This window comes from Azolla caroliniana, unplaced genomic scaffold, assembly GCF_043228905.1.
Source record: "Azolla caroliniana isolate FFs.n. ecotype wild unplaced genomic scaffold, voAzoCaro1.0.p SCAF_8, whole genome shotgun sequence".
NCBI lineage: Eukaryota > Viridiplantae > Streptophyta > Polypodiopsida > Salviniales > Salviniaceae > Azolla > Azolla caroliniana.
Genome location: NW_028230443.1, coordinates 1844639 through 1851373, shown reverse-complemented (window position 1 = coordinate 1851373; position 6735 = coordinate 1844639). Strand labels below are relative to the sequence as shown.

The 6735-nt window shown below is 36.5% G+C and overlaps 1 long non-coding RNA gene across 1 annotated transcript; it reads left to right on the top strand.

Annotated features, from left to right (window-relative positions):
• The first annotated feature begins 308 nt into the window (after positions 1-308).
• Positions 309-1734, top strand: LOC147860702 (uncharacterized). Its single transcript, XR_015530159.1, has 2 exons — positions 309-595; positions 1354-1734. It is a non-coding gene; the product is annotated as an uncharacterized LOC147860702 (long non-coding RNA).
• The last annotated feature ends 5001 nt before the right edge of the window (positions 1735-6735 follow it).

Genomic DNA, 6735 nt, shown 5'->3' with positions numbered 1-6735 from the left:
AGCAGTAAAAGTCGTGTTGATACAATTGAGTGGAAACCAATAACCGAGGATGACAAATAAACTATGATCCGATATTGTGTTACCAAATCGATACGTGAGGGTCATGAGTAAAGTCTACCAATCTTGATGAAGAATTCAATACCATTTTTTTTCATGGAATTGATACCGAATCTTTCCATCACCAATCAAGAATGTATGTGTGGGGACAAACGAGCAAACCCTAGGTATGGTAGGACCTCCATGATCTCTCCCTTCGAGGACCCGGAGATGGTGGAGTATCATCCTAGAGGAATGAAGAATGAGATAAGGGATGAGAATCAAAACATTTGATTATAACAATAAATAAATTTCAAAAGAAGAAGAAAAAAAGGTTATGGGCTTGGGCCTAATGTAGTGCTATAAATAGGCACCAAAAGGTAGCACCAAGGTCTCCATTATCATTTACCAAAGACAAAAACAGAGACACAGACAAGAACAGAGCAAAAAGACATATCTAAGACACATCCATATCCTTCCTTTCAATCAAAACAAACTCATACATTTCTAATCAGAAACAAAGCAATACCACCATGTCTTCCAGTGACAGTGTATCCAGGTGATGTTAGAGCTTCTTCACCTGACTTCCCCCTGTTTATTTGTTTTGCTTTTGTTTTTGCATCCTATTGCCACATGAAAATGGTTCCATGCTCGCTTTTGTTGCTATTTTTTTTTTCTTTTTTTTCTGCTTTTTTGGTGCTTTTTTACAATTGATTTGGGAAAAAGGTTTCCAATTCTTTTGCTTCTTGCCTTAAATACCTTTTCTTTGACATGTTGTTGGATTTGCCACATGAAAAGGCTTCCATATTCCTGATTAATTTGTTTTTAACCTCCTACTGTTTCTGTCACATGGAAAATGCTTCATATATATGCAAGAATCATGGATGAGCCTTTCCAAAACTTTTCCTCTGGTCTATTTTACCTTCCTCTTTTGCTTTTATTTTACATCCTTATGGTTCTACCACACAAAAAGATGCATCGATTCATTACATAGCTTCTATGTAATGAATACGTCATGTTGCAAGAGCCATGTCTTATGTATGTATGTATGTATGTATGTATGTATGTATGTATGTATGTATTTGTGTGTTGATATGATGGTGAGGTCAATATGGGACAAGATTGTCGCCATGTATTCTATATGTATGACGTGATGGCGAGGCCAATATGGGACAATCATCATCGTAGCCATGTCTTCATACTTAATGTAAAATAAGCAACAGACACATTTTATATGTATGTATGTATGTATGTATGTATGTAAAAGATATTTTTGCCAAAGGTTCTAAGATTTTTAAGCAAACATGGATGAAGTAGGATGGAGTTGGAGGTGGAGGTGATCGTCTCCGGTGAGTCTTGCGGGTGTGGATCCAACTGCGGGTGTGGAAGCTCTTGCAGATGTGAATCCGATGCTCAGGCCACGAGCCAGCATGGGTGCAGCTGTGGAAGCAGCTGCTCATGCAATCCTTGCCGATGCTAAGGGGCTACAAACTAATCTTTTATGATAAGCGTCCTATGTACTATGCTAAGTTTCTTTTCAATTGGTGTGCACAATAGATTTCAAATACAATAAAGAGTGTCCTCTCTTTGTATATAACAATAAGGATTGACATATCCAGAGGATTCACTTCAGTCTCCTCATATACTTTCTTCTGATGATCTTCATCATTTCATTCTAATGAAATATTGTTTGTTATTTCGTGTAAAGAGTGTCCTTGTGATTGATTATCTGTATGATTTTGTTTTAAGATGATATCATTTGTTCTTTTTGTGTATAAAGATCATGTTGTAAAAGATGGATTTATGATTAGCAAGACCTAAAAAAGGATCTTAACCACATGATAAGTTATTCTGTAAAACTACGGCCACGACCATCCATTCAAAATTGAAAATGAGAATGGTGAGACTGAGATTGAGCATATTTCCAAGAGCTGAGGAGCTGTATCAATCGCATATGCAGCATTAAAGAACCAAATTTTCTTTTGATCAAAAGTTGGGATTCTAGCATTTATTGTATATGCAAAGATGATGTTTCCATGGGGCTCAAATATTATCAAGAGTAGTAGATACCTAAGTGAGCGAATGATTGTTGTTATATTGAAATCTATATAGCGTCTTCGTGGAAGGCTATGCTATCCTTGGTTGTCTTGCTTGTTAGTTTTATATTGAAAGAAGATTTTATCATGGAATCAAAAGAAACCTCTTGAAGGCTCTAATAAGTCGTTATCAACATTGCAAAACCGTTTTGGAAGTTGGCGTGTCAACCAAGTTTTCATGTTCTAGGTTGTTAAAGATAATCAATCATGTCCTATGGTTTTTCAATTTTTGGGTTCTTTGCAATGGAAATTAACTTTGAGATCCATGTAGGGAATCTTCAAAAGATCATAATATACCCAATCCTTGAGAAATCTCGAGTTTTAAAATGAATGTGTACTTGTCAATGGATTAGTGGCAACTTTGAAGAGATAACCAAGCGAGAAGGTAGAATACATCATCATACCTTCTCAACACATACGGTTAAGAACTAGGCGATGGGATTTCCCACCTTGTGTTTTGATTCTATCTTGAAATTGGTGGTTCATCAATATACAAAGATGACACATCTAATGAAGGCTCATAAGTGAACCATTATAAAAACGTTACTTGATCCTTATTGCAATATTGAGGACATCGCCAATGGTCATAAGAGTGCTTGTAACCTTTTGAGGGACGACAAGGTAATCATGCCTTGTCCAAGTTGTTACAACATTGTGGGGTATTTCATCTCTTTAATGATATCTCACGGGATAATGTTAGCAAAGACATTTTGTGATATCAAACTTTGAAATTATAACAAAGATATATTCATGGGGTACCTTATGACTTTGAGCCTAGTGTAATGTGGTGATGCCTTACACATTCGGCATATTTAAAATGAGCACCGATGATCTTAGGCACTATTTTGGTGGCACATACTTTTATGGCATCGATTGACTTCTCTCTCTTATAGGATATGATTTACTAGTTATGTGCCAACCATTTACACATTAAAAAATAGTTACCCTTGCTAGAATATTTGAAGGGTCAATCTCTTAACATTCCTCATAGACATGACCTTTTTGAAAATAGAACATGTACCTAGACTCTAATTGTCCTCGATGCATGTACTCCATGGTATGTAAGCATGAAAATAGAACATAATGAGAAATAGGTTCCCATCAATATAATAACATGATAATGTTGTAGAAAACGGAAACTCCAAGCATTGGAATAGCTTTAGGTTTCAAAGGATGCTTGATTTTTCTTTGAAGAACTTGGTAAGAAGCCTATGTACTCCTTTCATATGCTTAAGTTCTAGTAGAGCCATAATGGGTGTTGCACAATTTACAATGGTTGATTCTTGACTTTGGAGATGCCAATGAGGTATGGGTTGTGACAATTGTGTTAGTTTGAGGTGTGTAGCACCAAGGGCACATCTTATTCTTGGTTGGTGTTATAGGTCTCCTTATCGTGGTGGTGGTGCAGGACCAAATTGTCATCTACCCTATTGCTAGTGATGTGGGTGGAAGTAGTTGTTAAGTGCTTCAAAGCCTACAATGACAATGTTAAGTCTTAGGATGAATTTAATCTCAATCACTCTACTCTCTATTGAGCCATCACTTGGCCGATTTTATGGGATGTTGTGGTCTTGACGAAGTGTTTGTCACCTCCTGATGCCACTTTATTCTCTCTTGAGCTATCACTTGGCCGATTTAATGGGATGTGGTGGTCTTGACGAGGTGTATGTTGCCTACCTATGCTACTCTACTCTCTCTTGAGCCATCACTTAGCTGATTCTATGGGATGTTGTGGTCTTGAGGACGTGCATGTCAACTACCCTAGGGTTTCTTACCTTAAGGCAATGCTTAATGTTTCATACACCTATTTGATTATTATCCAAAATATTTTCTAATTACACAATTTGTCTTTTGCCTTTCTTAAGATTTTCTTATGATTGTCATCTACCCACCTACACTTCATTGGTTTTTTACCCTTAATTTTTATGTTCATCTACACTATTTACGTGTGTTTCCCTATTGGCTAAGGATTTTGTGTAGACTATTGTTTTCGTATTGAGTGGGCATCATGTTGCTTTTTAAATACTTTTTCCAAAGAGTCCTCTAGGTTTAACTCATGTAATTGAGCCTTAGAACTCGATTAAAAACACATGAGTTCCCATATTGATATTTTCCTTATAGATTTGAGTACGACATCTTTGCGCACAACACCAACACCATTTGTATGAATGTGTGGTTTATGTCACAATTGTGCAAATTACAATCACCATATTGGGATGGATATGTGCATACCTCGCACCATCCATTTATTTGTGGCATTTTTTTTAGTAGGTAACATATGGTTTTTTGAACCATGTTTTCATCACTTCCTAACTCTTATAGGTAGTGACTTATTTTTATCTTTTTTGTCATAACAATTTGCTACTCACAAGACTAGAATATTACTTGCGAGTGTTGTTGTTTTTGCACATAATACACTTTCTCAACCATATCAATACATGTTGGGTTGGCATTTAAATATAAGGCTAACTAGGAAATTACATTGATGGTAGAACCATGGTTGGCCCTTGGGGAGCCGCCATGATTATTCAAGATAGAGATTCGAGAAAAAAATCTTAGCTATGTTTTCCTCCATGGGTTTTAAAACTCCATAGTGTTACCATAGTTATCGGATCTCGAATTACATCTCATATGTCTAGAGGGGTTAAGATGTGGCATGCTTTCTTGGATAAAGTTCTTCCAATTAAAATTTTAAGCATTCATTTTGCTTGCATATTTTCTAAACGTCCTTATTTATATTGCGTACACATAGCTGGCATCATGGAAGAAGTTTTGAACACTGTTAGAGCGGTAGCTCTGACCGAGGCCTTTTAACTCCAATCCGCATCTCGCACACAAGCTGAGATCATTGTTAAGCAATTGCTCACAACTACCTTGAAATAATTGGCCGAAACGAGGCAAGCCAATATGGGTTTGGAAAAGAAATTCCAAGAATTGACTATTGAGTCCACGAAAGAAGGTTCATGCCATTTAAGGGAGATAAGAAAGAAAGAACCGAGGAGGCCATTAACATTTGGGTTGGTCGTTGGGCGTCTCACTTTGAGCTTCATCCCAAGCCGGATGCTGTAAACATTGGTTATGTCGGTCGTGAGTTAGGTGGCCAAGCTGCTGCCTGGTGGCGTGGCCTATGGACTGCAAAGAATTTACCCACAAGTTGGGAAGGTTTCGTCGATGTTTTCAAGAAACAGTTCTTGCAACCACTTTCTCAAACCGAACAAGCGCAACACTTGATCACGTTGTTGTCGAGGATTATGTGCATCATGCTTAGACCCAAATCCAAAAATCGGGAGTCATGGGTGAGAAATGGGTTGTCGCATGTTTTTTAAATGGTATTCCCAATGGCGATTACCATTGTGATTTTGTTTAAGCTAACTACATTTGATATCTGTAGTTCGTTAACCTTTAAACATTTATTGAAAAACTATTCAATTTAAGCAATTATAATTTTGACACTTGTTAAATCTCAAAAAATTAGCAAATTCTATATGCTATTTAAAACATGTGATATTGGTGTATCAAGTTTCTGAAAACCACCTAAAATCGCAAGATTATAAAAGGAATCTATAAGTGGAATGTGTGATCCTTCCATTTGTGAACACGAACGTGTTTTAAGTGATTAATCCAATCAATGGACAAAAAAGGGTTTTTATTAAAATCCAAGGGTATCCTAAAATGACATCTGCAATACGTTACTTTGAAGAGGTTTGGTTTCTTTGAGTCACGGTCAAGAGTATAACTAGAGTTCGTACGTTTCCCAATGAACTTGACATTTGGAGTTTTGGCGAACTTAGGTTTATTGTGGTCTTTCTTGGAAGTCCTATGGTACTAGAGTACAATGTTGACTGCTTCCTCAAAAGTTGTGGGGTCTTTGTCATGGACAATCCAATGGAGTTAAGATTAATGGTTTCCCCATCTTGTCAAGGAGATGTAGGTTCTAGAAGTGGAAGTGACATCTATTGTTAGACTTGAAAATGTTTTAAGTATAAGAGGTAACACTGTAATCCTTAGTGTCATCATCTATAAATTTAGCGCTCATCAACATGCAAGAAATGTAGACAATATTCATAAATAGTTTTGATAAATTTACAACTTCAAAAATGTAGAAAATAATATTCATAAACTGTCAAAACTGTCAAACTCAGATGTGAACATTAATATATCAATTTGAATATATCACATAGTTATCAAGGTATCCACACTGCTCTCCTCTTCTTCCTTTTGAGAACTCCCCTACAAAATTTGTGCAGTAGTATCTACTCCACATAGGCTAGCAATGATAGGGTTCTCAAATAGCTCGTTGACAAAATCAATTAGCTCCCTAGGTTCACCAACTAGATGGAGGAATAGGTTCATGGGATGCAGATTGAAAATGTTAAGGCTTTAATCCTCATGTTAATGAAACTCAGTTGCTCATCATCCTTTTTAAGCGCAACAATATTTCTTAATAGCTTCAATGTAGATGTACATGTAGTACACATTGACAATTTAAAATGAAGATAGCTTTAGCTAAACATAAACTCTATTGATTTCTAAAGGCATAGCAAACAAAGTTATAATAATTTACCCGAGTCGGAGAACACATCTAGTAGCCAATCTCCTTCAT